Source organism: Canis aureus, chromosome 25, assembly GCF_053574225.1.
Source record: "Canis aureus isolate CA01 chromosome 25, VMU_Caureus_v.1.0, whole genome shotgun sequence".
NCBI classification, from domain to species: Eukaryota; Metazoa; Chordata; class Mammalia; order Carnivora; family Canidae; genus Canis; species Canis aureus.
Window position 1 is genome coordinate 22422730 of NC_135635.1, and position 22284 is coordinate 22445013.

A 22284-nucleotide genomic window follows, 5' to 3' on the forward strand; every position below is an offset into this window, starting at 1 on the left:
AGTGACTTTGACTAAGGAATTAACCTACTACTCTGTTCTGGGATTTCATCTGTTTAAATAGAAACACATCCATAGATAGCCATGCCGTGAGTAGACAAGGGCCATTAATATTAATACCCTTAGAAAGACTGAGATGGGGATCCCTGGGTGGCGCAGCGGTTTGGCGCCTGCCTTTGGCCCAGGGCGCGATCCTGGAGACCCGGGATCGAATCCCACGTCAGGCTCCCGGTGCATGGAGCCTGCTTCTCCCTCCTCCTGTGTCTCTGCCTCTTTCTCTCTCTCTCTGTCTATCATGAATAAATAAATAAATCTTTAAAAAAAAAAAAAAAAAAAAAAAAAAGAAAGACTGAGATGACCACATTCTGTGAATACTAAACATTTCCTGTTTTTGCATTGCTGACATGGAATCCAAACATTAAGCAGTATGTCTTTGAAGAACTCTTACCTTCATCAACCTTAAACAAAATCTCACGATGGAATCTGAACTTCAATAGCATTTTCTGCACTTTCATTTCTGGTAGACCAGAAATACTTCTGCTTTTGGAGTTAGATAACTGCCTAAGTGCATTGCCACTGATTTGGCTGTGTTGTTCAGCAAGTTATTTACACAAATAAGTTAAGGAGTTTTGTGGGGACTCACAGAGTAATTAGCTGACAATTTTGCCTACACTTAGCACAAGGCCAAATGAAATGTATAGATTCCAAGATGGCAGCATATAATACTTGTGTTTCTCAAACATGCCCTCTAGAATGACCCCTAACTTACTTGACCATCGTTCTCTTCTCTTTTTTTCTCAGAGCATTTCAGAAAACCAGGGTATTAAAAAAAGTCTTTTTTAGGATATGGTAAGAAGGGATGTTCTCTGGAATTTTTCAATTCAAATTATATCCTTTAAATTTCCTCCATTGTGGGACATCTGGGTGGCTCCACGGTTAAGCATGTCTGTCTTCAGCTCTTGTCATAATCCTGGAGTACTCAGATCGAGTCCCACATCGGGCTCCCTGTGAGGAGCCTACTTCTCCTTCTGCTTATATCTCTGCCTCTTTCTGTGTCTCTCGTGAATAAATAAATTAAAAAATAATAAAAAAATAAATTTTCTCCGTTGTGCTAGCCACATTTCAAATAGCTACAAGTAGCAATGGCTACCGTATTGAACAGTGCAGAACTGATCATTTCATTTTTGCAAAGCATTCTACTGGCCAACACTAGTCTAGAGTTTTTCTTATGATCTTGTAATAATATTCAAATTTCAGCTCTTAAAAACTTACAAAAATAGTAACTTTACCACAGAGAAAACTGTTAAGCAACATCTTAACCAAGTGACCAAAAATAACAACTCTGTAATGGTGAGAATAGACATAATGTACTTCCTGTTGTGCACATTAAAAAACACACACACACACACATTTCATGTATGGCATGTCTGCCAATAATAGCTAACTTTAATCTAAACATTAGGAAATATCAAACACAAATTTAAGGATATCCCACAAAATAACTGCTCTGTGATCTTTAAAATGTTAAGGTCATAAAAGACAAAGGCAAAAGAACTGTACTGGATTAAAAGAAAATAAAGAGACAAGACAACTAAATTCAATACATGATTCTTGAATAGATCCTTGATCATGGAAAAGAATGACTATAAAGGAAATTACTGGAGCAACTGGGTTAGATAATAGTATTATAAGAATTGTAAGTTTCTTTATTTTGATTATAATGCAGTCATATAAGAGAAAGTCCTTCATCTTAAGAAATACTACATTAAAATATTTAAAAGCAAAGAAAATCTCTCTACTTTCCAAATAAGATGGAGAAAGCATACCTTTACCTTGTCTCTCTTACTGAATGCAACTAAAATCCTTGTAGACCATGTACAGAGCAGCTAACTGAGGATTTTGAAAAGGAAATGGTAGCAAGTTTACTGGAGAAGACAAATAGATCTCTGAGAACCACCAAACTGAGAATGAGTTTTCCTTTTCTTTAAACTTACTTTCTTTCAGCCTAGACTCAAAGGCAATATGAAATCAGAAGTATATAACAGGTACTTATAAAAAGTGCTCCAAGAGAAGTCTTCTCTTTCTTATCTGAGGTGCAGAAAATGGCCTATTATGGGTCAGAAAAATTTGCAGAAATCCTCTAGGGTTTTTTTTCCCCTCTCTTGTCCCAGCTGCTGGCACAGAAGTAACAATAGCTAAGCAAATGCCTAAAACTCAGAAGGAAAGGAACTCTTCTTCTTGGCCAGAGCGAACATAGATCCAAAATTGTGAGAGAGGGGATCCCTGGGTGGCGCAGCGGTTTAGCGCCTGCCTTTGGCCCAGGGCGCGACCCTGGAGACCCGGGATCGAATCCCACGTCGGGCTCCCGGTGCATGGAGCCTGCTTCTCCCTCTGCCTATGTCTCTGCCTCTCTCTCTCTCTCTCTCTGTGACTATCATAAATAAATTTTAAAAAATTATTTTAAAAAAATTGTGAGAGAAATCCCTGTTGTTCTTTTCTCTCTGACCTCTCACTCCTTGTCCCAGGACCAGACACAATTGTAGAACATGCATGTAGCAATCAGTCAGAAGACCAGGAAGGGAGCTTAGGAGGAGGAAAGATTCTCATGAAGAGAAGGGAGTTCAAGAAAGTGATCACAAAACTATGTCTGAACTCCTATGTCCATCTCTGAGCTCCACATGCATGGATCTGACCCTAACCAGCATACACAAGGCACTGAGAACTGATCTACAGTGTGGACCACAACCTGAGTCTCAGACTGCTCTCTGGGTGTTAACACACATGGTACAGACCCAAGTAGCCCAGCAAAAACTTTGAAAACTGAACTGACTTTGGAACCACAGCCAACAGAAGGCAGAGTAGGGAATTAAAACCAAACCTAAACTGCTCAATTGCCTGCTAAACCAAATGAATGAACAAACATTCTCCATAGGATTTAAACATGACCTAGAGTCCTATAGTGTAATATTCAAAATGTCCAGGATCAAATTCAAGATCATTCAACATATAAAGAACCAAGAAAATCTTGACATTTTTCAAAAGACAATTAATCAATAGCCATAAACACAGGTGTTGAAATTAGACACCTTTAAATAGCTGTTAAAATCATTTACTTGTTCACAAAAGAAGCTTGTATTATCCTCTTACTGTTTACCATACCTCTCCTTCAAATCACTACCCAAAGCTCTAACATTCTATGATACTTTTACTCATCGATATACATGTTCTTACTGCTTTTACTTAAAATCTTTTATCACTTACTGGGGCACCTGGGTGGATCAGTCAGTTAAGTGATCAACTCTTAATTTCGGCTCAGATCATGATCGGAGGGTCATGATCTCAGGTCATCATTTCCGGGTCGTGAGATTGTGCCCTGCATCAGGCTCCATGCTCAGCATGGAGTCTACTTATCCCTCTCCCTGACCCTTCCCCTGGATCACATGTGTTCTCTCTCTCTCTAATAATTTTTTTTAAACCTCTTATCATTTACTAATTATTTAACTCTTCATGTCTCCTCACCTTTCTTTTTCTATACACATTATCCAAATATACATTATTTGATTTTGCCTAAACAATTGAAATAACCTCAGCTCTTCCCTTATCTCATCTTTCCACACTTCTATTCATCCTACAAATAGTGGCTTCCTGAAGCATGGATTAAATTATATTTATTGACTGCCTATAAACCAGAGTGTATGCTAACCATGGATGACAGATACTGTGAGAGTTCAACACCTAACTTCATAAATTCAGGTCCAGAAGAAAAGACAATATGTAAACATATAATTATAATACACTGAAAAACTCCTACGAGTTTTCTTATCTATAAAACAGAAAGTGTAATTGTACATACTTCCCGGATTATGAAGAAGATTAAATGAGTTATAGCTATAGCATGTTTAGCATGTAGTCTGGCACATAGTAATTATAGAATAAACACAAGCCATTAATATAATTAACTCCCAAGTGCCAAGTACAGTGTTACAAGCTATGATTATTCTAATTTTCAAGGGTAGTAAACTTGAGTGAATTAAATCAATTTTCCACGCCACCCAATGAGTTAAGGAATCTTGAACAAAGCCAAAACTCTGAAGTCTGTTTACCCAGATCTCTCATAAGGGATTATGATTTTCCAAATAAAATAAACTATGTCCTTTTAATTTTATCATCCATTTCCAATATGCTTTTGAAGATGTTTCCAAGATGCATTTCAGCAGAAGATGATTCCCATTTTCTTCTCAATCATGCAGTTTATACAGAAGAGCACAATGACATAATCTCCACATTCTATTTTACTATACTATGCCTTATAATTCTTGCCAGCACTCACAGCTCAGACACTTTTTTCTCTTCCAATAGTCATACATATTTATTGGCATAAAATGAAATCTCTTCTTCAACAAAATGAATTATGAATATTATATATAAAAAATAATAGCTATAATGAAAAGGCAGACAGGAAAATAAGACCCAAACCCCTAAAACCCTGAGGATTTGAAAAATAAAATGACATTATGCTTTTCTGAATCCCAAACATAATCTCTGAAGTGTCCCAAAGAAAGCCTGGAGGATATGGATAAGAATCAAAAACTATCATCCATTTCCAAACATGCCCAGAAAAATATGTTCTCTTCAAGCTGCCAAGATAAATGCAAAACAGAGGTTTTATTTTTTTTATCTCACATTATGGCTTTTCAGATGTGTCCCAGAATAATTTTAAAAATAGACAGGCTGCCCTTATAAACAGGAATGTATAAGATTCTTGCAGTGCAGGGGGGGGGGGGAACAGAATGCAAAGACCTCTGTTCTGAAATGAGCACCACACATAACCAGCTGTGCGATTCTGCACAATGTACTGAATCATTTTGGACTTTGGTTTCCAAAGCTATTAAAGTTAGGAGTAATGACATGTCCTCTTGTCTATCTCAGTCCATTGTTACTAAGAATAATAACTAGCATTTGTGCAGCAATATAAGAACTACCTTTATCCTCACAAATATGTTATTTAGTTACTACAACCCTGTGAACTGGCTACTACTACTACTACTACTACTACCATCATTACATTCTTTTGTATTGAAAGAAATTACTAATATGTCTTATGAACATAAATACAAAATTCTTTAGTAAGTTAATAGCAATCTGAATTCAGCAAATAGATCTGGAAAAAGGCAATGACATCTCTGTCCCCATTCCTATTTAACTGTTGTACTGAATGTCCTAGCCCATATAATCAGAAAGTAAAGGAAACAAAAAACATACAAATAGGAATGGAGAAATAAATAGGAATAAAGAAAACTGGTTTTGGGAGATGGGAAGTTGTAAACATGATTATCTTTTTTTTTTAAGATTTTATTTATTTGTTCATGAGAGACACACAGAGAGAGAGAGGCAGAGACACAGGCAGAGGAGAGGCAGGCTCCACGCAGGGAGCCCAACATGGGACTCGATTCCGGGTCTCCAGGATCAGGCCCCAGACCGAAGGTGGTGCTAAACCGCTGAGCCACCTCGGCTTGCCCTAAACATGATTATCTATGTAGAAAATCTTAAATCCACACAAAAAAAATTAGAACTAATATGTGAGTTTAGTAATGGCACAGAATACATATGCCAACTACTATATACTAGCAATAAACAATTTGGAACTTAAATTTTAAAAATATTTGCAACAGTATTAAAAATATGACTTAGGAGGGATCCCTGGGTGGCGCAGCGGTTTGGCGCCTGCCTTTGGCCCAGGGCGCGATCCTGGAGACCCGGGATCGAATCCCACATCAGGCTCCCAGTGCATGGAGCCTGCTTCTCCCTCTGCCTGTGTCTTTGCCTCTCTCTCTCTCTGTGACTATCATAAATAAATAAATAAAAAATAAAAATCTTTAAAAAAAAAAAAATATGACTTAGGAATCAATAGAACAAAGATTGTGTGACACTGAGGAAAACTATAACAATTTTTTTTGAAAAATTAAAGAAGACCTAAATAAATTGAAAGACATGTTCATGAATTGGAAGACACAATATTGTGTCAAATCTCTCCAAAATGATTTGTAAATGTAATGCAATCCCAATAAAAATATTAGCAGATGTATATGGAAATGCAAAGGAACTAGATAGGCCAAAACTTTGAAAGCAACAAAATTGGAATGCTCATATTGTATATTTCCAAGACATACTATAAAGCTAGAATAATTGAGACAGCGTGGTGTTGGCACAAGAAAGAAATATAGACCATTGGGGTACCCGGGTGGCTCTCAGTCAGTCAAGCGTCCAACTTGATTTCGGCTCAGGTCATGATCTCAGGGTTGTGAGATGAAACCTTGAGTTAAGCCCCATGTCAGGCTCTATCCTCAGCATGGAGTCTGCTTAAGATTCTCTCTCTCTGCCCTCCCCACCCCTTCACACACTCTCTCTTATTCAAAAAAAAAAAAAGAAGAAGAAGAAGAAGAAAAGAAGAAAGACATATAGACCAATGAAACAGCATAGAAAACCCAGAAACTGACCTCTATATATACATATAGCTAATTTTTTAACTTAGTTTCCAAGGTAATTGTGTGTGGAAAAGATAATCTCTATAACAAATGACATGGAAACACTCATTGTATCCATATGAGACAAATACAAACCTCAACTCTTACTTCATACCACATATAAAAATAAACTCAAAATGAATGATAGACCTATAGATAAAAGCAAAGATTACATGAGTATAAGAAGAAAAATAGGAGAATATCATTTGACCTTGGATTAAACAAATGTTTCTTAAATATGACACAAAAAGGCATGAAAAAGAGAATTTTAAAATTGGTAAATTGGACTTTATCAAAATTTAAGACCTTGCAATTTAAAAGATGTTAAGAAAGTAGCTAAGCAAACCACAAACTGGGAGAAATGTTTGTAAAACATGTGTCTCATAAAAGACATATATTCAAGGTGTATAAAGAACCATTACAGGTTAATAATAAGACAATCCAATTAAAAACATAGGCAATATCACTACCTATTAAACCAGCTAAATTTTTTTTTTAAAAGATGACAATATCAAATTCTGGCAAAGATGCAGAGAAACTATATTTCTTTCCTTTTTTAAAAGGTTTTTTTTAATTATTTATTTGGGAGAGAGAGAGCACAAGTGGGTCAAGGGAGAGGAAGAAATAGGCTCCCCACTGAGCAGGGAGCACAAAGCAGGGCTGATCCCTGGACCCTAAGATCATGACCTGAGGCAAAGGCAGATGCTTAACTAACTGAGCCACCCAGGTGCCCTGGAACTGTATTTCTTATACATTGCTGGTGGGACTATAAAATGGTACAGCCACTCTAGAAAAGTTTGGTAATTTCTTGTGAAATTAAATATGTACTTATACAACCAAGAAATTGCATTTTAGGGTATTTATCAAAAAATAAAACTTTTTACATAAAAACTTGTACATGAATGTTCATAGCAGCTTTATAAGAAACTTTTTACATAAAAACTTGTACATGAATGTTCATAGCAGCTTTATAAGAAACCAAACACTCAAACAACCCAAATGTCTTTTCAATGAGTGAATGTTAAAATTGTGGTACATCCATCATACTAAGTGATACTACACAGCAATAAGAAAAATAATAAAAAAAAAAAAAAAAAGAAAAATAATAAATAAACAACTATTGATCAGCACAACTTGTGTGAACCTCAGGGCAATTATGCTGAGTGAAAAAGTCAGTCTCAGAGGGTTGCATATTATATGAATTCTACTTATATAATATTCTCAAAATGATAAAATCACGGAGATGGAGAACAGACTTGTTGATAGAAGACAGAGACAAAGGATGAGAGGTTGTGTAAATACCAAGCACATGAGGGAGTTTTTTTGTAGTGATAGAACAGTTCTGTATCTTCATTGTGGTGGTAATTACATGAATCTAGGCTTGGGATAAAATTACATAGAACTTCACACTCATGCACATACACGCATCCACATGTCAACAACAACAAAAAGAGAATGCAGGTTTTATGGGAATCAAAAACTGAATAAAGTATGTTAACAGTAATATCAATGTAAATTTCCTGGTTTCCATATTGTATTACAGCTATATAAGACGTCACCACTACAAAGCTGGGTGAGGGGTACATAGGACTCATACTATTTTTGCAGCTTCCTGTAAGCCTATAATTATTTCAAAATAAAAAGATGTTTTTTTAACAATGAGCAAAGGATCTGAACGCTTCTCCAAAGAATACATATAAATAGCAAATAAGCACCTCACAAAATGCTCAACAGCTTTAGTTATCAGGAAAATGCAAATTTAACCACAATGAGATAACAACTATAAATGCACTGGGATAGCTAAAATTAGAAAGAATAACAATACCAAGTATTGACAAGAATGTGGAAGTAACTTAATCTCTCACATATTGGGGAAAAATAACCATTTGGAAAGCAGTTTGTCAATTTCTTATAAAGGTAGAAAAACAAAAGTAAGAACCATATCGCCCAGCAAACTAACTCTTAGATATTTACTCAAGAAAAGTAAAAACAGGGATGCCTGGGTGGCTCAGCGTTAAGTGTCTGCCTTCAGCTCAGGACATGATCCTGGAGACCCTGGATCGAGTCCCACATTAGGCTCCTGCATGGAGCCTGCTTCTCCCTCTGCCTGTGTCTCTGCCTCTCTCTCTCTCTCTCTCTCTCTCTCTCTGTGTGTGTATCTCATGAATAAATAAATAAAATCTTTAAAAAAAAAAAAAAGAAAGAAAAGTAAAAACAGCAGGAACTTCCTTGACCTCAGCTGCAGCAACTTCTTACTAGACATGTCTCTTGGGGGAAGGGAAACAAAAGCAAAAAATAAACTATCGGGATCTCATCAAATTAAAAAGCTTCTGCACAGTGAAGGAAACAATCAGCAAAACTAAAAGGCAACCAATGGAATGGGAAAAATATTTGTAAATGACATAACAGATAAAGGGTTAGCATCCAAAATCTATAAAGAATTTACCAAACTCAACACCCCCAAAATAAATAATCACTTAAGAAATGGGAAGAAGATATAAATAGACATTTCTCCAAAGAAGACATACAAATGGTCAACAGACACATGAAAAAATGCCCAATACCACTCAGCATCAGGGAAATGCGAATCAAAACCACGATGAAATACCACCTCACACCTGTTAGAATGGCTAAAATTAACAAGTCAGGAAACAACAGATGTTGGTGAGGATGAGGAGAAAGGGGAATGCTCTTCCACTGTTGGTGGGAATGCAAACTGGTACAGCCAGGATAGAAAACAGGATGGAGTTTCCTTAAAAGGTTAAAAATAGAACTACTGTGCTCAATCCGGCAGCACATATACTAAAAAAAAATAGAAAAAAAAAAAAAAAAAAGAACTACCTGGGGCAGGTGGGTAACTCAATCCGTTAAGCATCTGCCTTCGGTTCAGGTCATGATCCCAGGGTCCTGGCATGGAGCCAGAGTCAGTCTCCCTGCTCAGCAGGGGTCTGCTTCTTCCTCTCCCTGTGTGCTCTCTCTCTCTTTCTCGTAAATAAATAAAATATTAAAAAAAAAAAAAAGAACTATCCCATAACCCAGCAAGTGCACTACTAGGTATTTATCCAAAGGATATAAAAATACTGATTCACGGGACATCTGGGTGGCTCAGAGGTTTAGCGTCTGCCTTTGGCTCAGGGGGTGATCTCTGGGTCCAGGGGTTGAGTCCCACATTGGGCTCTCTTCGAGGAGCCTGCTTCTCCCTCTGCTTGTGTCTCTCCCTCTCTCTGTGTGTCTCTCATGAATAAATATATGAAATCTTAAAAAAAAATACTGATTTAAAGGGGCATATGTGCCCCAATGTTTATAGCAGCACTATCAACAATAGCCAAATTATGGAAAGAGCCCAAATGTTTATCAACTGATGAATGAATTTTAAAAATGTGGCAGATAGAGATGATATAGAATATTATTCAGCCATCAAGAAGAATGAAATCTTGCCATTTGCAACAACATGGATGGAACTAGAGTGTATTATACTAAGTGAAATAAGTCAGAAAAAGATAAATACCATATGATTTTACTCATATATGGAATTCAAGAAATAAAACAGATGAACATAGATGAAGGGAAGGAAAAATAAAACAAAAAACAGAGGAGGCAAACCATAAAAGACTCTTAACTATAGAGAACAAAGTGAGGGTGGCTGGATGGGAGGTGGGTGGGCGATGGGCTAGCTGGGTGATGGGCATTAAGGAGGGCACTTGTTATGATGAGCACTGGGTGTTACATGTAAGTGATGAATCACTGTATTGTACTCCCGAAACCAATATTACACTATATGTTAACTACCTTGAATTTAAAGTTAAAAAAGAAAAGAAAAAGAAAAACATATCCATACAAAGATCTATTCATGACAAGTTCATAGCAGTTTTATTTCTAAAACCAAAAGCTACAAATCGTACAAATAGCCACTAATAGGAGAGTGAACTAACAAATCATAGTATATCCATAGAATGGAATAATTTAACACTAAAATGAGTGAATCTCAAAAAACATTACATTGAATAAAAGAATCCAGATACAAAACAGTACATACTATATAATTCCACTTACAGAATTATATGAAAGTCTAGGAAAAGCAAATTTAATCTATAGTAATGAAAGAAGATTGGTGTTTGCCTGGAACCAAGGGTTGGAGGGGCAGGAAATAGTTTGAGCACAAAGGAAACTTCTGGATGTGAAAATGTTCTGTATCTTGATTCTGTTGATGGTTATATGAGTGTGAACATTTGTTACAATTTGTACTGTACAAACACATATATGTGTATAAATATATATATTTAAAAAAACACTGACTTTAAGTCTTCCTTATGATTTGCAAGAACAATAATGGAAGGTAAGTCAAAGGTAATAGTTTTAAGTCTAAGTGATTAATAGAATGATACTGCTATTAACATTAACCATGTGTCTTTCAGGAGGCCCAAACTCAACAAGACCAAAATTGAACTAAAGACTTCCTTTCATCACTATTCCCAAACTGCTCTTCTTTAGGGTTTTCTTATCTCAGTGAACGGCATCTGCAGATATGCAAGACAGAAAAAAAGCAGATGTTTTTGACATTTCTCTTTTCCCTTCACCCTCACATTCACAAATCTGATCAATTAACTCAATCCTACCAATTGTATCTCCTAAATGGATTTCAAATATGTTGGATTCTCTCCATCTGCATTATGACCACACTAGTACAAGCTTTCATTGCCTCTCACCTGCACCACTACAAAGCCTATCAAATAGGTCTCCCTGCATTTACTCTTACTCTGTAATCAGTCTGTACTCTTTGATTGCAAATAACAGAAATTCTATCCAAGGTAGATTAATTTTTTAAAAAAAGAAATATATTCATGGATCACATAACTAAAAGGAAGTGGACTAGATCTAGATGACTAGATCTGTGGATTTGCCCAATTTATTCAGTAATACATCTTTTTCTCCACCTCTTACTTAAGCTCCTTCTGTGTTTATTCTCAGATGCCTGAGAATGATGTCCCCAAATGACGGAGGGGTTGCTGATCTTTTGTTTGATGATCTGACCTGGTCCTTACAGGTAGTAACCTCAGAGAGACATGGGTTCCCTCTTTCCTGAGAGTTTGAGCAGAAGTTCTGGAGACAATACTGATTAGTCCAACTTGAGTCATGTGCCACTCCTGAACCAAACACTGAGGCCAGAAGAACAGGGAACTCTGATTACTTATATAAATAAATGGGTTAAATGGGTTATGTGTCCATTCCTGTGATGGGGGATGAAGGAGAGTCAACTCTATGCAAATCACATGGAAAGAGATTCCCACAAGCAGAGGGTTTCTGTTACTGGAAGTGGAGGGAAAGAGAAAATCAAGATAAACAAAAATTCCTTTCATTTATTTATCTATTTATTCATGAGAGACACAGAGAGAGAGAGAGAGAGAGGCAGAGACACAGGCAGAGGGAGAAGCAATGGGTTATGTGTCCATTCCTGTGATGAGGGATGAAGGAGAGTCAACTCTATGCAAATCACATGGAAAGAGATTCCCACAAGCAGAGGGTTTCTGTTACTGGAAGTGGAGGGAAAGAGAAAATCAAGATAAACAAAAATTCCTTTCATTTATTTATCTATTTATTCATGAGAGACACAGAGAGAGAGAGAGAGAGGCAGAGACACAGGCAGAGGGAGAAGCAGGCTCCACGCAAGGAGCTCGATGTGGGACTTGATCCTGGGTCTCCAGGACCACACCCTGAGCTGCAGGCAGCACTAAACCGCTGCACCACGGGGGCTGCCCTAAGCAAAAATTCTAACTCTCAGAGTTCACTTCCATTCTCCTCATAGCAGTCAACCATTTTACTTTAAGTAATCTCTACATCCAACATGGAGCCCAAACTCATGACCCTGAGAGCAAGAGTCAGATGCTCTACCAACTAAGCCAGCCACATGCCCCTATTTTATTCTTTTTAAGTTAAATCTGATATTATATCATTCTCTGGCTTCAAATCTTTCTACAGCTTTCTATTACACTTAGAATAAAATTTAAAATCTTCCATAAGGTTCAAAGGCCTTTATACTCAAAGTCTACCTTACTAGAATAAATTTTGTGTCACTCTCCCTTCATTCTCTATTCCAGAAACTTGTTGTTGTTGTTGTTTAAATTTGTTTGTTTAACATATCATGCTTCCTCATAGTTCAAGTCCTTTCCACTGGCCGTTGGAACTGATTCCCCTACACGCATCCATACTATCTCCATTAGGGAGCTCAACTCAGACATTCCTTTCTTTTTTTTTTTTTTTTTTTTTTTTTTTTTAGGATAGTCACAGAGAGAGAGAGAGAGAGAGAGAGAGGCAGAGACACAGGCAGAGGGAGAAGCAGGCTCCATGCACCGGGAGCCTGACGTGGGATTCGATCCAGGGTCTCCAGGATCGCGCCCTGGGCCAAAGGCAGGCGCCAAACCGCTGCGCCACCCAGGGATCCCCAGACATTCCTTTCTTAATGAAATTTTCCTGACTCCCCAGATTAGGACAGATTCCCCTAGTTGAGCTCACTTAATGGCATCTATGCATCTCCTTTATAGCATTTGTCTCTATTGTAATTACAAAGTCGTCACGATAATTATTGCCTACTCTATGCTCTCTCCTGTTCAAATGTAAACTCCATCAGAGCTGAAACATATCAAGTCATTCACCGCTATAGTTCCAGCAGAGAACCAGTGTCTCAAAGAAAAAAAGTACTCAATTTTTTCCTCAGTAAATGAAGAAATGTTGTGAGGAACCAGAAGAAGCTAATAAATTTGATTTTAGACTAAATCTGAAATCATGACAAGGCAAGAAGTTAGAAAATTCATAAAAGATAATTGTAAATATAAAAATTTCATGGTAATAGAGTCCCATATTCCATGGGAATAATGTGTTCCCAAAAATGAACAAATATCAAAATATAAAAAATGTATGTTACTTCCCCAAATGAAGATTTATTATGAATTGATGACTCTGGGAGTATAATGCCCTGGCCCATTCTGGAAGTATTTACTGTCTATACAACCAGTGCTGTACTTATATGCTCATCCCAAACTGGAGTGCCAACCACAGGCAGAAAAGGAAGGAAAAATATTGCATACAGAAATCTGAGGCAATTTTAGCTTTATTTATACAAGTCATTCACCTTAGAAACTGAAGTCAGACTTAGAGATTCAAACAACCCCTGTAATGAGTACATTTTCTACCATCCTTTCCCTTGGTAAACAGCTTTTAGAGACACTAAAAGCACAGAGTTTCTTTCTGAGAAGAGCCCAGTGTTCTACATCTTTTTTAACATCCTCTTCTCCAGACCCACTCTTTGCTAAACACAAAGATTTTGCTTGTTTGGGGTTATTCTGAGCCTAAAGAGTACTTCTCAAGAGAGTAGTCTAAAGGGTATTTCTGTATTTTCCTTCCTGAGGTGTGTGCAAGAGGAAGGAAAAAAACCTGCCACCGTTACACTCCCATTCAAAACAGTCCAACAATCATTTTTCTTAATATTTAACAGTGAGAAAAAAATGTTTAACAGTGAGTAGCTAGAGTGCTTTAATAAAGAAAAATGAGACTGATGTTTTCAAAAACCAACTCTGGTTATAAGATATAGATATTTGACTAGTTTTTAAAAATATTAAATGTCTAAACTTAAAGGAAAAAATGATGGGGAGGAGAAAAAAAAGCACAAGTGAAAGGAAACAGCTGTGCTTTAGTTTTAAACCAAAGTTCAACAAAACCTTTACTAAATTTATAGTTTACTTTATCAGCAGCAAACGAAAAAGCCTTAAGACAAGGAAAGGAAAGCAGATGAGAAACCCTTAGAAGAGAGGAGTTTGGGTGGGAGGAAAGGAAAGGAAAGATGTGAGTACTTCTTTGAAGCTGAGTTTGGACTTCAACATCTTTTCGTAGCTTATCCTCCAAGAATTTTTTCCATACTGAAGCCACATGTGTTGCCTCCTACATTTCCAGAGAGCAACAGGGGAATAAAGATTTAGTGTGAGCTGAGAAATAGGGGAGTTTCTAGTCACTTGTCCACTCACCTTCTCCATAATGAACTGTCCTCTTCCCCTTTTTGCTTCTTTTGCTGAACAGAGTAGGGAGCTCACATGTGCCTAGAGGCCCCACAATCACCATAAGCACACTGTATCATGTATGGCCTAAAGGTTCAGAAATGGACAGAAGGCAGGAAGTCTCATGCTACACAGGCCTGCACAGGATGAGAGGTTTAAGTGTACCTGGGCTGGTCCTTCATTTCTCCAAACCCACCCTTTTCCTGCTTTATTAATGCTTAAAATCCCAGGGTTAGAAAGCAAATCTTGGGCAGCCCGGGTGGCTCAGGGGTTTAGCGCCGCCTTCAGCCCAGGGCCTGATCCTGGAGACCCGGGATTGAGTCCCACGTCAGGCTTCCTGCATGGAGCCTGCTTCTCCCTCTGCCTGTGTCCCTCTCTCTCTCTCTCTCTCTCTCTCTCTCTCTCTCACTGTGTCTCTCATGAATAAGTAAATAAAATCCTAAAAAAAAAAAAAAAGAAAGAAAGAAATGTGGACATTAAAGGCCATTCTGGTAAGATCTCAGATGGAATAGGGAACAGCTTCCTTACTGAGGAACTGCAAAAAAAGAGACCCTTGTTACAATGGGGCAAAAAATTTGGCTGAATCATGTTTTATGTTTTGTAAGATGAAGAACTTATAAGCAATGAAACTAAATATTTAGCCAAGGAGGTTTCTAAACAAACTGTTGATGGAGCAGAATGGTTCCCCCGAATGCTTATAGTAAAATGCAAAAGGAAGGAGATGAATTAAAGAAGGAATCATTTGTTTTTGGTTTTTGTTTTTTTAGTTAAACTCAATTAACATATAGTATATTATTAGTTTCAGAGGTAGAGGCCAGTGACTCACTGACCCAGTGCTCATTATAGCACATGCCCTCCTTAATGTCTACCACCCAGGTACCACATCCCCACCCCCTCAGTTTGTTTCCTATGTTTAAGAGTTTGTTATGGTTTGTCTCCCTCTCTGATTTCATTTTGTTTTATTTTCCCTCCCTTCCCTTTTGATCCTCTGTTTTGTTTCTTGAATTCCACACATAATTGAAAGCATATGATAATTGTCTTTCTCTGATTGACTTATTTTGCTTAGCATAATACTCTCTGGTTCTATCCACATCATTGCAAACGGCAAGATTTCATATTTCTGATGGCTGAGTAATATTCCATTGTAGATATATACCATATCTTCTCTATCTATTCATCTGTCAACGGACATCTGGGCTCTTTCCGTAGTTTATATATCGTGGACATTGCTGTTATAAATGTTGGGGTGCAGGTGTGTCTTTGGATCACTACATTTGTATCTTTGGGGTAAATTCCTAGTAGTGCAATTGCTGGATAATAGAGTAGCTCTATTTTCAACTCTTTGAGGAATCTCCTTACTGTTTCCAGAGTGGCTGCACCAGCTTGCATTCCCACCAACAGTGTCAGAGGGTTCCCATTCTCTGCATCCTCGCTAACATCTGTTGTTTCCTGACTTGTTAATTTTAGTCATTCTGATGGGTGTGATGTGGTATCTCATTGTGGTTTTGGTTTGTATTTCCCTGATGCTGAGTGATGTTGACCATTTTTTCCCATGTCTGTTGGCCTTTTTATGTCTTCTTTGGAAAAATGTTTATGTCTGAAGAAGGAATTGTTTGCAGGTTCTGTAGTTATAGTCCTTATTTTATTCCTGATATTGGTCATTTGCGTCTTTTCTCATTTTTTCTTTATCAGTCTTGCTGGAGGTTTTTCAATTTTATTGGCCTTTTCATTGATTTCTCTCTCTCTCTCTCTCTCGGGATTTGTTTTCAATTTCAAGGATTTCTTCTCTTTAGTATTTCTTTCCTTCTGCTTTCATTGATTTTATTTTGCTCTTGTTTTTCTAGATTCTTGAGAGTTAAGATTATTGATTCAACAATTATTTCTGTTTTCTAATGTTTGCATTTAGTGCTATATATTTCCCCCTCAGCTCTGCTTTAGCTATTCTCTACAAATTTTGATATGTTTTACTTTCAACAGTGAGGGTCCTTCTGTTACTTCTGGACATGGGTGGGAGTTCCAACTCTCCAAGTGATCTCCAATAGCATCACAGCCTGTGATCTTATTATTATTGTCTGATGGTGAAAGTCCAGACTCTGCAATAGGTCTCCCTGATACTAGCCCACTGGAAAGGGGTAGGGGAGCTCCTTTACTTTCAGGAGGGAGTGGAAGTCCAGTATCCATTGACACTGCAAGGGGTAGGAAAGTTACCTTACTACCAACATGCAGGGATAAAAGTCACAGCTATGTGAATCTAGAAAGCTAGATTCCCCATTCAGCCTTTGCTGGCATAAGTTAAGGTAGTGTTTTGCTACAGCAGAGTGGTCATTGTCTAAAAGTCTGTCTTGCTCGGCTATCCCTTTGCTGGTCTTTTGGCTAGAGAAAACAGGCTTTTGTTATAATTGTTTTTTTGTGTGTGTTTTTGTCAATATTCACTGTTCCTGGGTTGCCAGTCATTTCAATTCCAAGTCTAAGATATATGAAGCAAAAAGAAAATGCAGAACACTTACCATTATGTTGTTCCTTGGGCTCTAAGATTTGTAGTAAGTCTGCCTTCTTATCTCTACCTTTCAGATCCTTCTTATGTTTATTTTATATATAATATCCAAAGATTTCAATTGTACATAGTGGGAGAAATAAGGAAAAGTATGTCCATGACATCTTCCTAAATATAGAAGTTGTCTTTTCACTTTTTACCTTACAAATTAATTATTCCTTTGTATATGAACAAATGATTTTTGACAAGGTTCCAAACTATATAATGAGGAAAGGATAGTCTCTTTAACAAATGGTGCTAGAAAAACTGGATAACTGCATGCAAAAAAATAAAGTTGAACCATTACCTTACATTATATACAAAAATGAGCTCAAAATGGATTAAATATCTAAATGTAATATCTAAAACAATAAAATTCTTAGAAAAAAATATAGGAGAAAATCTTCAGGACATTGACGTGACAATTACTTCCTCAGATATGATACTAAAAGTATAAGCAACAAATACAAAAATAGATCAATGGGACTACAACTAACTTAAAAATTTCTTCACAAGAAGCCATGATAATTGCTCACTCTCACCCCCAACTTTCCTGAGGCCTGAAATGCCAGGGTGTGGGGGCCCATTCCGGCATCTGGCCATTCGGCCCCCTTGCCACCCAACCAGAGCAACATTACAGGGAGTGCAGGAGCTATAGGGAGTGGCCCTCCCTGCCCTGGCTTAAGCACTTCTCTTTTTATGTTTGGTATGGAAGATTCTGGGTTGAGGGTGGATAGGAGGAGGAGGACAGGGAGGCAATCAAGTAGATTTCCAAGGATAAAGGAGGACCCCATTTGGCCAGACTTGCTCTTTGGAGGTGAGGAATCTTTGGTGGTGGTGGGTTAGTCCCCTAGTGGCCTCAGGCACAGGACAAAGCAGGAGGCTTGGTGTAGGAGGGGTGCCCTCTGATCCTTAGTCATTCTGAGAAATGCTACACAATTATCTGTCAATAAAAATATAATTTAGATAACATGCCATTTTCTACCCTCACTCAAATTTAACATGTATTCAGAAGGTATTCCCAATGATTTAATTGACAAATTCTTATCCTAAATAGCTAAAAAATTGGTGTCATCATTATAGTTATTCATTTTATCATTACTTATCTGTAGTAAATGATCTCTGGTTGGTTCCAAAAATCATGACACAACATTTTCTAAAGGTATTTCTCTATCATTTTTGCCTAAACCACAGCACAATTATTAAAAAGCAGTTAAATAATCTGATTGAAGATTTAATTAAGTACTTGGTTTCTTAAATGAGTTTTGGAGATGTGCTGTTGTTTTCTTTAAATTAGTATTTCAGACTGAGCTATCACTTGCTTTTAAAGAGTGTGTAAATTCTAGCACATTGGAGGCACTTGAAAACCAGTGAAACAATTTGTTTTTTTTTTAAAGATTTTATTTATTTATTCATGAGAGAGAGAGAGAGAGGCAGAGACATAGGTAGAGGGAGAAGCAGGCTCCATGCAAGGAGCCTGATGTGGGACTTGATCCTGGGACTCCAGGATCACACCCTGGGCTGAAGGTGGCGCTAAATCACTGAGCCACCTGCGCTGCCCCCAGTGAAACAATTTGATCTATCATTAAAAAAACTTGAATTTGGGACTCTCATGTCATAAATTGTGTGGTTATATTTATAATCAGTTCTTCTGAATATCCAATAGTTACTCAAAATGAGCAAACACCTTGGCCAAGTCACTTAAACCAAAAAAGACAGTTTTCTCTTTAAAATGGGAATAATCAGGGATCCCTGGGTGGCGCAGCGGTTTGGCGCCTGCCTTTGGCCCAGGGCGCGATCCTGGAGACCCGGGATCGAATCCCACGTCGGGCTCCCGGTGCATGGAGCCTGCTTCTCCCTCTGCCTGTGTCTCTGCCTCTCTCTCTCTCTGTGACTATCATAAATAAATAAAAAAAAAAAATTAAAAAAAAATAAAAAAATAAAATAAAATAAAATGGGAATAATCAGTGTGCCTGACTGGCTCAGTAGGTAGAGCATATGACTCCTGATGTCAGGATTGTGAGTTCAAGCCCCATGTTGGTTGTAAAGCTTACTTTAAAAAGACATAAATAAATAAAATAGTAATAATAACTTCACATTACTCTGTCTCACACTTTGTGTGTTTCACAGAAAGTACATATAATATTGTGGGCAGAAAATTTCCTTGCCTTCCCCACTCCTGTTTTAGGGTATCATTGAATAATCAAGAATCAGAGACTTATTTCCTCATGGATATTTATTTATATAGGTAAGAATAGTAAGATTTCTTGGAGAAACCCAGAAAACACACCTTAACCAAGTGATCAAGGATAAGATCACCAGTTAAATCATATTGATATTATGTGTCCCCTGAAATGATACACAGAGAAAAATACAAGTTCACTTCTGTAGTATTCATGACAAAAATGCAGAATCTCAATCTAATCTTGAGAAAAATCAAACCCAAAATAAGAGACAGTCTCCAAAGTAACTGACCAGCACTCGTCAGTGGTGTCAAGGTCATTAAAGACAAGGAAAGAATGAAGAATTGTCACAGCCTGAAGAAAACTAAGGAGGCAACTAAATTTGGTATGGAATCCTAGAATTAAAAAAAAAAAGGACTTTAGGGGAAGAACTGGAGCAGTTTGAATAGGTTTAGCCCATAGTATTTTGGTAATGGTAGCTTCCTAGTTTTGATGATTATACAATGATTATATGAATTATTAGGGGAAACCAGGTGAAGGGTGTATAAGAACGCCCTATCTTCTATTTGCAACTTTTTTAAGTTTAAAATTATTCCCAATAAAAAGTTTGAAAGGAAATATCAGAAAAATACTTAACTTTTTTTTTTTTTTTAATTGGGAAAGGATGGAATGAGATCCCAATTGCTATGGATTAAATCCTCCCCAAATTCATAACTAGAAGCCATAGCCTCCAATGTTAGGAATTTGGAGATGGGCTTTTAGGGAGTAATCAGAGTTAGATGGGGTCATGAGAGTGAGGCCCTAATCCAATAGGATTAGTCCTTATAAGAAGAGGAAGAACACTCTCTCCATTCTCCTTCTCTCTCTCTTTCCTCACCACCGCCACCTGCCACTGGAAGCATGCACAAAAAAGAGGTCTTGTGAGCCTGCAGCAGGATGGCAGCCCTCTACAAGCCAGAAGAGCTTTCACCAGAGCCCATCCATATTAGCACCCTAATCTGCCACTTCTAGCCTCCAGGACGGTGAGAAAATAAATCCTTGATTTTTAAGCCACCCTAGTCTACAGTATGTTGTTATGGCAGGCCAAGCTGACTACTTGGTGATTTATATACTAAAGAGCCTCTCACTATAGTTCTCTAAAATCATGTCCTATATATCTGTTTTTTTCCTAAAGTTTTTGCCTCTTATTGGATGCAGCTTCGTTCCTACTAGTAATGGAGACTTCCTGGGCTCTAACTTATCATTGCTAAGTCTGTTATTGATAAATAATGACCTTTTTCTCCATTTCTTCCCAGTTCTATTCTGTCTTGCTCTGTGCTCTGGAATAACCTCTGTGGTAGGAAGCTCCTCACCTCTGCCTCAGTCCCTTGCCCTTAGGCTTTTAGTTGATTCCTCCTGTTTAGTGTCACCTCACCCCCTAAGGCGTTGGCTGGTCCTTCAACAATCGTACCTCTTGTTGCCGGTCACGTCCAAGATTACCACTCTCATCAGCTCTGATAACACCCTTTCCTCTCTTACCCTTCAGATTTATGAAGGTAATGTCTTTTCGCTGTTACTAATCCTTGCTGTTTAAACATCTATTGTTGAGTCTCTTAACTGCATAAACCATTCACATCTCTGTAAATAATTATTTTAATAGAGACTACATTTTTTTTAACTCCACAGTTACGCACAATGAGTAAGTTCTGAAAATCTAATGTATAGCATGGTGTCTATAGTTGATAATACTATATCACAGAGCTGAAGTTCTAAGAAAACTGATGTTAAATGTTTTCACCACAGACACACACACACACGCACACAAATCATGACTATGTGAGGTGATGGATATGTTAATTATCTTGATTGTGGCAGTTATTTCACAATATATACATATATCAAAACATCACACTGTATACACTAAATAAATACAATTTTTATTTGTCAGTTATACCCCAACAAAGCTGGGGGATAAACAATCCTAGCTGAGTATGCTACCCCTTTTCTGCCAGAATTCCAACCGATACAGATGTTACTCAAAATCATTGGGAATTTTTAATATGCTCCTTTTTTTTTTCTTTTTTTCCCAGTTACTCTTAGGACTTCTGAATTCAAGTCACATAGACCAATATAATGAATTGTACTCGCTACACTATAAAAAATATCATTTATTGTTATAACTACGTAGTTATTTTGAGATGATCTTTTATGGAAATTTGAAACTTCTCCTACCCTAAGCACATTTCCCTAAAGCCCTTTAGGAGAAATATCCAGTTCTCATAACAATCTCAGCTCTAAAACACAGCAAAAATTAAAGTGTCTACTGAATAACCTATACAGAGAAGCAGTACAGCCTAACGGTTCACAATACAGACTGCTCATGTTCTCTGTGTTTGTTCATCTGTCAAGTAGACAACAATACCACTACGTCAATGAGGTGTTACAAGGATCAAATGAGATATTCTAAGGTCGGCTCTTAGCATAATACCTTACACATAGTGTATGCTCATTTTTATTATTTTTATTAAATAGGCATGTTTTTATCAATTGTTGATAAGATGTAACCCAAGAGGAGGCAATATTCAGCCCAAGTATTATTGAATTATTTACCCAAAGATTTCCTAGATTATGCAGTATTTGTCTTTCCCTGACTTATTTCATTTAGCATAATGCTCTCAAGTTTCATTCATGTTGTCACAAATGGCAAGATTGCCTTCTTTTTATGGCTGAATAATATTCCTTTGTATAAATACACCATATTTTCTCTATACACTCATTCATTATTGGACACTCCAGTTGTTTCCATGTTTTGGCTATTATGAATAACGCTTCAATGAACATAAATATACAGATGACTCTTAAAGATAGTGATTTCATTTCATTCAGATACATACCCAGAAGTAGAATTGCTGAGTCATATGGTTCTGTTTTTTACATAAAATTTTTTTATACGATTAAGTTCTGGGGATCTATCATATAGCATAGTGACTGTGGTGAATAATATTGTGTACTTGAAAATTGCT